We start from the raw sequence: 12,203 nt of genomic DNA, 5'->3' as shown, positions 1-12,203 counted from the left end.
TTTATCTTAAAAGTGCATAATATAATGTTATATATAGCAATGATGGTTGTAATACTCGTATCCTGTAATACTCGTAACAATTTTTCAGATATTTTCATCGATTCGATAAAATAGCGAGTAGTGTAATAAAGTTGTATTTCATAAATAATTTAAATCACTTTAAATCATATAAAAAATATTTATATTTTTTATGCGCCGATCACTGTATCTTTTTATTCTTTTTAAAAATATGTTAGGATTCTTACAAGAAGAGAGACTGGGTATAATTTGTAATATACATCATGGTGTCCCATTTAAAGTGATGCACTCAATTATCTTCTGAACTATAATTCGTTTTAAAAATGTATTAAATGACGATGTTTTTTTTTTAATGAAACTATATATTTTTTCATGTAAATGGGTTATGCGTTTCAAAATTAGCCGTAAGTGTTATAACACTCACAACGCTTTGGTATTTAAAGATCATTCAAGATCATTTAATATTCTCAAATCTTTGTTAAACATCTCAAAAGTTCAATCTTTCTTCAATATTTCGTCGTTTTGTATGTAAACTTATGTTCACATACAAAATACATACGAATTATACATTACATACAAATAATGCGTACTTGCAATAAACAATGCAAATGTTAAACATCATTAAAGGACCTTGAACTACCTTAAAAAAACAAAGCATTTAGATCAATAAATTGCCCTTGAACTGTATTACTTGTTTGAAATAATATAATTAAAAATTTACAATTAAGGTTGCCTTTAAATTTCGGAAGCACATCCATGTTTCATATGAAATATTTTTTCAAGCGAACTATACTTTAGGAAATAATTGAGTGCGTTACTTCAAATGGAACACATCGTATAGTGTAATAAATGCCTTGTACCGTTCATCAAAACGCGTTATTATTCTTGCAATATTTCACTTTAAAGTGTCATTATAATGTTGGCCGTACACACTTCATCAGCCGTATCTATCTACGCTTTTTATTATGATTATCTTTCGGAGCACATACAGGGTGTCTCGAAGTTTCCTGTAAAAGTAACGCTAAAAGGTTATGTAACAAAAAGAGCATAAATGTTTTGCTAAGAATTTATGGATGGAAGCAAAATATTTTTTAAATATATATATAAACATTTAAAAATATTTTTCATTGTTTCATAAATTCTTAGCACAGCATTTATGGCCTTTTTGTTACATAACCTTTTAGTCTAATATAAACTAGTTTAATTATATATATATACTGTTTTATTATAGTTTAATTATATATACTATTATAAAGTTGCAGAAAGAACAAGCTATCCTTGCAGAATAATACGAAATTTCACTAAAGGGAAGCCTACACTGTTCAGGATTAAAAACAGATTTTATCTTTTACGAAAAACTTGACTCTTCTAGGTAATTGTAACCCCATAATTCACAGAATATCCTTAGCAAGTGATATATAAAAATCATAGTAACCACAAAGTAAGGAAAATGTAGCGTAAAGTGCTACAACACAGTGGCTACAAGTTTCCAGAAACCTATCCTCGAAATAATCGGAAAAACTGGCGACTCCTGAACCTTCTTATTTTGACTCGCAGATAGGTAATTTATATTAATAAACATGCATGTTCACCGTAACGCGGGATAGACTGTAGCAATAAATGAGCGCGTACGCGGAATGGAGTTCTGCTAACGAGAAAGTGAAAGAACGGGGAACGCACCTGATGTCATACTGCTTTACGAGATGCGTCGGGATCATGTCGTCGAAAAAGTTTTGGTGTATATTCACCGCGTTGTTCTGACACACGTGGTACTCCATCATCTACATATCACGTGCAAAATATAGCGCGCGAAAATCTGCTGAAGTATTTATCGCGCGCGCTTTTATAGTATTTCACCTATTCATGAAATTCTTTCTAACAGAAAAGCTCACCGACATCAGGTTCCCCATGCTGGTTGCATAAGATGGGTCCTTCTCCACTCGTCGAATAAACCTGTGCGTGGCTTCGCCGTCACTTGGATTGATCTCCTTCGGCCAGCCTCCTTCTACGTGCAGGATTCCCGTATCTTTCGACAATGTTGTCTCCGTTTGCGCCTGGAACGAGAACAGTACTGTTGTAATAATTGATGGAATACCTTAATGAATTTACCGCTACATTGCAGGTACATTTTGTAACATTTCAAGATAGGAAATGTTTTTATCGTTACGTTTTATCGAATTTTAATGAAACAATACATGTAATTCCTTATGGACCTCCACGTCGATAGCGTGCAGTCTAGTTTGTGGCACCTATTAAACCCTGTCGAAATTGAGTATATATCATTATGCTAAATAAAAACTGTACAATTCAAATGCAAGAAATATGAAACAAGTTCAAGCGATTTTTTTATGTTCGTGGTTCTAATAAGTTCGCGATAGTGTAACTATATTATGAAATTCTTTTCATGTCTTCATAATTTTGAATACCATTTACCGCGTGATAAATATGTAAAATCTGCAGCCCACAATCACTTTAAAAGTATTATTAATTTTAAATATTATTAAGAACATTATTAATATTTTTATAATTTTAAATGTATCATTAAAATAATTTCCATGGCACATAGAATATTACAAGGAGTATCTTTCTCAATAAAAATAATTCTCCATACATAAATAAAATACATAACGGTGTATAAAATATACAGTGTATAAACGGTGTATAAAAGACATGCAAATACCGAGAACTTTATGTTCACGTATTACAGTAACCACCAGCATGTTGTGTGCAGCATTATTTGAATACCGACTACGTAAAGGGTATTTTTCATACAGAAAAGTAGTAAATATAGTAGATACAAATTTTAAATGAAAGGTAAATATAAAGGTAAAACAAAGATATGCAAACATGGCGACTCCTGGCGACCCCAATTCACTTACAAGAATTGCGGCTCTACAGCGAATAATAAAAACATTGCACTATAACTTCAAAGATGGAGGTGGCTCTCATACATTTTGATGCTACAGTAAGAAAATATGAAACTACATCTATCAAACTAAATCTTTAATAATTTGTGCTAGTAAACAATTATATCATCACATTAAATTCCAATGTTAAATGCATTTTTCTGTTAAATTTCATGTAATAAAATAAAGTTCACATAATCGAAGCTTCAGTGTATTTAATTTCGAAATTATTTTTTCACGCGTATTTCCAAAACTTTCTTCCGTTATTAATTACAATGTTGAAAACACTGTAAGGATTATTCCATCCTAGAAATGATCGAATCATTCGAACCTATCATTCCAGAGATGATCGAATAAAATCAATCCACTGTAGGAAAAATGACGCGAGGTCACGATAAATTAAGTAATTAATTTAGTATTAATAATAATCGCATTAAGCTGAATACTGAGACTTTAAATTCATTCGTAGCAAACCGACTCGAGAATTTAATATTAACCAAATGATTTAAAATCTTCCTAATTGCTCGACGCGAATCCGGATAAAAACGATACGTGAGATCAGCATTTTCGCGAACGCTGAAGGTTACGCTGGAATTTTAAGGTTATTAATCAGAGGCTTACATCGTGGGTGGCGAATTGCGTGGATAATTGCATTTGCCGGTCGCATTGCTGCCGCTGAATGTAATTCGCAGTGTGCTCGGGATTCGGCCAAATATTTTCGACGCCGAGTGGCGCCGAAGTCTCGAAGATGCATTGCTTCCCGAATTTTTGCCTCGGCTTCAAGTACGCATACTTGAGCATCATCGTGGAGACCGGTTGCGCCATGTTCACACCCCCTGATCCCCTAAGTATCAATCAAACTTTACATAATTCAAAAAGCTAAAAAATTCGTCGACCAAAAATAAAATATCAAAAATCCCGCGCTTGGCACACGCCGAATACAGAACGCTTCGCTCCGTCGACTGTCTGAACCAAGCTGACCGGAATGACAGTTGATTGAAACACGAGAAAGTTGACACAAGGCGTGTTTACAATCAACGCGTGTTGGAAAGATGCCGCAATCAATTGATCTCGGGAGAAAAAAGCGGGGGAAAATCGGCAATTCCGCTGGATCCTCGTTCACCGCTGCGTATCGCTCGCTGACATAATTGTATTTGTTTAGTTATGTACATTCTGTGGTATCTGTAGGTCAATGGTAAAAGTAATATAGTTATATTTTATGATAGACTTTTAGTCCATTAAAGTTCTTTATTTAGTAAACGTATACAGAGTGTTTCTTTTATCTTGCATATACAAATATTTTTACTATCTTTGCTGATATGAGAAAGTGTATAGAAAAAAATTTGTTTGGTTCAAAGCTAGGAATATTATGGTTTGTGTGCTATTTTTTCAAAGTCATTTTTTCGAGTTTCAAAAGTTATCGCGGTTTTGAATTCAACAACCTTTCAGTATTATGTATCTTGAGTGAGAAAATCACGCTGGTTTAAAGACGATCAAAAGAATGAACAAATATTGATTTTTCCATAAGTGAAATAAATGTTACTGATGCAATCGAAGATTAATTTAATCAATGACTGGGGCACAACGTTTAAATGCAGGAAGATATCTCAATAAACGTCATAGTGTCATAGATCGTTGAATTCGTCCTTATGAACGCTACGATGCTGCACCATAAAAAAATAGATGTTAATTTGTAAAAAATAGCGGTGATCTTCGAAACTCGGAGAAAATAATCTTGAGGCTTTGAAACATTTTTGAAATATTTCCGGCTTTGAAACAAACAAGAATGTTTCGTAACTTGTTTATACTTCTTCTTTTAATGATTTTAGTCAATTGAAATTAATATACGGTACCCCCGAATTCTGTTAATTTAAATCTTGCTTTAAATCGTAGCTCGAACTTTTTTGCATAAAATGCATAAATTGTATAAAATCCACAGTCTTCTTATAAGAGAGTCTTCTAAGAAGTTTAACCATTTTTACTAACGCTTTTGTATAAAATAACTTTGTACACGATTAATGTTTTTAATGTTAAGGAATCAGTCTGATTATGTGAAATATGTATTATCTCCACGTGTAAAGACTTTTATGGTCCACTGGATACACAGTTGTTCTAAGAGGAGAATTTGTATCGTCTAACGGAACAATCACAGCAATTACCATAAATATTGCAGTTTCTTATCTTCGCAGCGAAGTCGTTGTGACACCACGCAGAAACATTCGAATGTTAACCACGTTAAAAACCGATTAAAGTTTGAAATTGGAACGAAGCCCTCCTTAAACACGGAAATCATCGTCCGCATGCATTAATCGGCCGGCCAGAATATTTACCCCGTCGAAAGAAGATAATGCAACACCGAGCAATTTAAACTTAAATTGAAATTACACGATCGATTGGATCTCGTTAAATTTTTCAGCCTTCGCCGGTTGAATCGCGATGTTAGTTTTCCATCAAAAACTACTTGTCAACTTCTAACGCAATCAGCCACCGCGGCTCCGGATAGCGGAACTAATTTTATTTAAATTTTATTATCTTACCATTACTGTACGCGATTTAACCAAAACTCTTTAAACTTTCCCCGTCTCGGGGAAGCTCGTCTTCATACAGCTGCCACGCTTTATCAACCCTAAGAATACTGAGCCATGAGGTGCCATACGAAATACTTAAGTATAAAATTAAGTATTAAAGACTGACTGCAATAAATGGTTTCTTGTGGCTCGAATTACTTTGATAAGGTTCGATGAGCACGTAAATGATGTTTCGACTTAATTTGAATAGGAAATAATTGTCTATTTGCAATTAGCAGGCTGCAGATTTTATGCATTCATGAGATTAGATAATTGGTTATGAGAAGAGTTGGAGTGTGTCTGTTACATTATTTGCAACTTATCAAAATTCTTTAACGGAAAAGCACGTGTCATTTCAATTCTTTCCCGTACAAATGACTTAAAAAATTGTTAGTTTGCATAAAAGGTTCACTGTTTAATAATTGCGGCACGTAGTTTTAAGGTAGCTAATTATTTGAAACTATGGTACAAATATTTTCCGTGTTTTTTAAATAAAATAGAATTTAAAGCATTATCTTAAAAATTTGTCACCTCGGATAAAATATTTTACTTTTAAAAATACATTCCTTCGAACAAATAAAATATTTTATTTTCAACAATACATGCAAGATGTAAAATGAAATACCTATTTACTATTTGTCATTTAAAATACTACTTTACCCAGCCTGTTTGTACGTATTCAGTGTGCGGCAAAACGACAACAACAAACGATGTTAAGAAGTAATAATGTTCACTTCGGAAAATTCGTGTTCAGCTACTGAATAGAAATTTTGTTGAAAGGCGAAACAATTTCCCGAACTGTTCAATAATTACGATATCATAGAGATAGTGTACGAAGATGCAAAATATTTTTATTAATTTCGAGCAGCGTCCAAAGTGTAATAATACAGAAAACAAAGAACGCTTGTTAGAAAGCTTAACATAATCTTGGCATTATATGTATATCATTTTTACCATAATTTCCCCACTGCGAGACTCTTCGATAGTCATTCTAGCACAGTATACTGCACAGTAAGAAACATTTTTTCAAACTATCAAAATGGTCTACCCACTTAATAGCCATTGATTTTCTTCCGGCCACCCCCTTACGATTCTGAAACGCGGGAACATCTGTAAGTACGTCTCGATATTGGCTCTTTTAAAGCCACGAAGAATCCTCTCGGCGCTTTTACCCTCCTTTGGAGAGCATTACCGATTTCTTCGACCGGCATAGAAGGGGTGGGGCGGCGAGGCCGCTAATTTCTATAGCGGCGGCGACGATTCAATTCTCGCCCGCGATTCGCCAGGGATCCACTTTATGGAATTACCAACGGCATGTCGCAGCAGCGCGGCCTCCCCCTCCCCCTAGTCACGGTTACCATTATCCCTTCGTGACCTTCCACAATTTCCAGCACGGCCCCGTGAACGGTAATCTGAAATCCGCCAATCAATGCTTTCGCACGGAATCGTAAATCGCATAAGCCGCGCGAAGAGCCTCGGCTCTTGCCGGTAAATCATATTCGATGCACAGGCCCTCTCGACATCATGATCGATTGGTTCGTGAATATGGCAACGCATAAACCAGGGAGCGGAGCGGAGCCGAGCAGAGCCGAGCCAAGTCGAGTCGAGTTGAATCGAGTCGGCCTCCGCTTGACAATGATCCGGCCTGGAATTTACCCGCGAACGTCACCCGCCGTTCATCCGAATTCGAGGAAATGTGGAACGCCGGGGCTCCCGGATCCTAGAAACTTTTTAAGAGGTCACCGGGAAGCCCCGGTCACGGATTTCACCGGCAAGAATTCGCCCGAACTTAGTTTGATCGCTTCAAGCTGGCCCGAGCGTTTCCACGGAAAAGTTGATCATCAATTTTTACTTGAAAACTATTCGCCACGCGGGGAGTCTCTGATATGTCGACACGGCTATCGATAGCTGTTTTAACATTTATGGTGCACAGCTGTCGAGTTTTTAATGAATTTTCTGGTACTGATACTGGGACAGTGAAGCCGGTCACTGTGGTCCCGATCAATTGCTCTGTCTTTCGTTCGTTTTTAGGCATAATTAATTTTATATTTATCGAATAAGTCGTATTGCATCCTTTTATTCATATGTAAATAAAATGAAATCATGCAAAAAATTAATATTTTCTCCGATTTAAACAAATTGAGAGAATAAAAAATTGTGATGTATCTTATTCAAAGATAGTCTTGTTCGAAGATAAACAGAATCAAAGTGTTTTTTTTCGATAAATATACAGTTCATTATCCTCGTAAATAAACCAAATTATAATTATCATCGACCAACAAGTCACCCCAGTAATATGATTTAACAATTTTTTCTATTATTATCTGGAAAAGTATTTTTAAGTGTATATTGTAAGATAAAAGAGTCATTTAAAATTGTTGTGTAACAACAGGTATAAACTCTTTAAATTTATTAGGAGTGTTTCGTCCTGGGCATAGGGCCCCAAGGACGATCTTTAAACAAGGAAGATCAATTTACAGTTTATGATGCTAGTAATGGTAAAAGGCTATTTTTGAGGAACCGAATCATCAAGTAATTTTAAGTTGGTTTACCATCTCTTGATTTTCCACTTTTTTGCCATCTACGATGCCCAACGCTGGCATCATAAACCTCGGGGATTTCCAAAGGGCTCCGCGGACAGAGGCTTGAAGGCCCAAAACAGGCTCGCGACCGTTCCGCAACCGACTATTTTTACGGTACAATCAGACCTGGAGGAAATCCCTGTCAAACGTTGCTAAACCACCCCCTACCACAGAGTTCCCTCCTATCCCTACTTTAGACTTAGTCCACTTCTACCAAATTTATCCTGCGACCGAGCTTTCGTAAAAGCTAGTGCGACGACAAAATATCAGAATCGTTTTTGCATCAAGTGCAGTAAGTTTAGAATCGTTCTTGCACCGAGGTAGCAAGTTCAAGGAATCATTTATCTATTATAAATCGCGATGTTATTATATCGAGATTAGCTACATCTGCAGCCAAGTCCTTTTTTAGCTAAGACCACTTCTGTGCAAAGTGTAAATAAGCGGATTCTCCGAAGTTAGACTTACAACCTTCATTCGTTAAACGATCGTAAATCCGAGTCGCCAATCGAGGCGAACGATATAACACAACAAGGAGGAAAAATAAATAGCTCCTGCAGTCAATTGCAGACAATTTTAATTTGAAGAAAAGAATATCTCTAAGGACTTATTCTAATGTAAAACAGTTGCTTGAAATGATAGTCGAATTATTTTTTCATCCAAATAAAATATGAACTATCTAGATCTAGGTTTCGCCTAAGTAAAATGTTAAACTTTTGCTATATACATACTCTCAGTCATGAAAGCTATTTTTTTATTTCTTTTTTTTTTTTATTTATATATTTTATAATACATTTAACTAAATTTTAGAAAAGCATTAACAAATTTTGTTTTCCCTTCCTAATCTTGTACTTTCTGTATTACTGTATGTCCAACGAAAATTAATTCCATCCAACACGAAACCTATGGTATGTATAAACTTAATACAATCGCAAAAGGTTAATCATGTTCATACAGTACAGATTCAACTTTTGCCATTAATCAGAAATCAATGAGTACATAATCGGTCAAAGGTATATTATAACACAGACAGAAATTTCGTAAAGGTTCATTTCCTGGCAGGTTTAAATGTATCAGTGGCTTTGAATTTCTTTGTTGCAAGTAAATGCTGCAGCTTTTACATTTTCAGCGTAAAAGTAACTGTTACATTTTTAATAATATTTAAATTAAAACATAAGAAAATATTATATTTATATATTTCTACAATGGAAAATTGAAATATACGAATACAATTTTTTGGTTTTTGTTCAAATATTAATAAAAATAAAGAAGTTACTTTGAGTTTATAATTGTTCACAGAGCTGTGAATAAACTCTTTTAGCCGAAAGAACGTTTATATTCAGAAAAAATATAACAACATATATTTCTATATTTCTATACTAGAAATAATAAAAAATAGAAATATACAAATATGACATTTTTTTAATCCTTTGGACTCGAGTGGTGGTGACTCTGAGACACCACTAAAACTGTTCTATCACGTCCCAAGATAATTTCACAGAGTTTACATTTAAAAAATTGTTACATAGTGAAACTTTTGGTATGAGTATATACCAATGTATGTACAGAATGTACATAAGAGTGCATAATGAAAATGAATACTGAAAATACTGTGAACCAGAAATTTTATTTCAGAATTACGGTTGAATAGGCTTCGAGTGCAAAGGGTTAAGTTTTTGTCTAGATATTAGTTACAACGTAAAAGTTACTTCGAGTTTGTAGTTATGCATACCATTGAATATTAACCCCCTGCACTATGATTCTTGATTCTTTTATTGTCTTTATGTGCGTTCGTTTTCAGACTTTGGTCACAGAAGAATAAATTTGATTTCGATTTAAAATAAATTAATAATATTCGCGTATTTAGTAGATCTCGCATGAAATTTGCGTCACGAGTCTAACTCATTGTTATAGTGCTAGGGGTTAAGAAGGTACGCATTCGAGGAATCGAGAAAGGTACGGCAACGACGGCGGTTCTTGCAATCACGGAAGTAGAACGAGGAAGCGACTAATCAGTGTCGGTGTACTGGGCCACAAATCGCATAAGCGAGAAAGCTGTTCGTAATCAATTAGCTCTAGCGAAATCAACATCGATCGGCGCACGTGAAATACGCTTATCGGTGACGAATTCTGGGGCCAGACCGTTGAACAGAGATATCGCATCGCAATTAAGTATGGTTGAATATCGTGCACGATCCCCGAAACTTCGGTCTATTCATCCCTTTGACTTCTACTACCAATTCAGAGGAAGCTGCGTCAGTAAATCGGCTTTTCCTATTGAGAAATAAACTGTACAGAAAAACATTCAATTATCGAACTTTTAATTCTTTAAAAAAAAAATTGCACGCGAACGCAGAGCTTTTGAAGAAAATAAAGAAAATGAATAACTAATTGGCCGTACTTTATATCTTCGAGGAAATTGCTTCGAAATAAATTGGTATGTAAAAGTTCACTTGATGAATATATATTGGAATTAATAGACAGCAATTCGACAATGCAAGAAAAATCTCATTGGCAAAAATGAGTATCGAGAAAAGAGTTTTTAAATATTATGAAGATAAACATTTCTTATACGTAATGAAATTGTTTCAAAAGTCTTTAGGATATGTGTAATCTAATAAATTGAATAACGTAACGAATGAATTTTGTACGATAATTGTTGATTATAATAACCTCCGCTCCTTTTTACATAAGATACAAAGATGTGGTAAAAAATTATGCTTATTAATATTATTCTTTATTGTTTATGATTTTTGTATGACGCTTAATATTAGAAAACTTATAATTTGTGCAAAGTGTTAATATAATCAGAAATTCGCAAGAGTAACAAATGTCGAGAAAGTAGTCGATGCCACATAAGATCGCTTTGCAGTTTCTTTCGATGTTCTCGGCGCGGTCGCGAAAGTGCTAAGAGGCCGTCGAAATTCGAAAAAATCTACGATCCAGCAATTACGGCGACCAGGTGCCCCGAGTTTCGCATTGCAGCCGAAATTCTCGCAATACGTGGAGCCCTCGACGTCATAAATCCCGCGCATCGATAACGACACGTCGTCGATCATCGTGTCTCGCGATTCATATCTCCGGAAAACAGTTTGCAGCCTTCCCCACGCAAACGCAGGATACGAAGTTTCAGACATCCTTTCGAAGTTTCAGATTTAGTTTGGTGGTGGGGGCGGTAGCGACGGGCGCATCTTCATGCAGTTAATTGCAAATTCAGCAATCACCGTCCGTACATGACTTTCCAGATCGCATAAGCCAACACAAGACTGTCTCTAATGAATCGGTTTTGGTACGGCGCCATCGACGTTGTAATCGATCAATGCGTTGCTACTCCGGATCCGTGCCGAACTTATAATAAAGCAAATCAAAACGGAAGCCGGGGGATCTTAATCGTCGTTCCTTTGTGCTTCGCTGCGGAATTTCCAATCGCTTGATCAGGCGCCGAGGCAATTCGAGTCTTTTAACGGCAGAAATACACTGCTCTGTTTCTACCAGTGACGCGTTAATCGATATAGTATATGGCCAATCTTCGTACAACATACATTTTTTATTATAGTTTTAATAAGATACCAATGATATATGGTTAGAGGCAAAACTAAACACACGTGCCAGATTTTTACAGAAAGAATATTTTATTCAATGTTGCGTGTAAAAGTGACGCCTTAATGGATATAGCACGCGGCCAGTATTCGTAGAACGTAAATTTTTTAGCTTTAGTGAGATACTAATAATACTAATATGGTTAAAAGTGAAACAAGACACACATATGAGATTTTTACAGAAATAATATTTTATTCAATGTTGCATGTCAAATATAAAAGAAAGAAAATTTCAACAATTATGATATGGTTATTATTTTGATCCATACAATTTATTATTGTGTAGTCGGTTTTGCAGTGTGTTAGAACTGTTATAGCAGTGACAGGCATTATTAATATATTTTGCCAAGTAACCATTGTCTGAAACTTTGAAAGATGATATTATGTTCTAGTTAAAATCTGGGTTAATGATACGAAAAGTTGTGTTACATCATACTCCACTACTTTAGTTCTTATTAGATTTATTATTATTATTATCATTATTGTTACTGTTAATGCTGTTATATCAATTGTTATTGTTAATACTATATACCA

This window comes from Augochlora pura, chromosome 4 (genome assembly GCF_028453695.1).
Source record: "Augochlora pura isolate Apur16 chromosome 4, APUR_v2.2.1, whole genome shotgun sequence".
Lineage (NCBI taxonomy): Eukaryota > Metazoa > Arthropoda > Insecta > Hymenoptera > Halictidae > Augochlora > Augochlora pura.
This window is presented reverse-complemented; position numbering follows the sequence as displayed.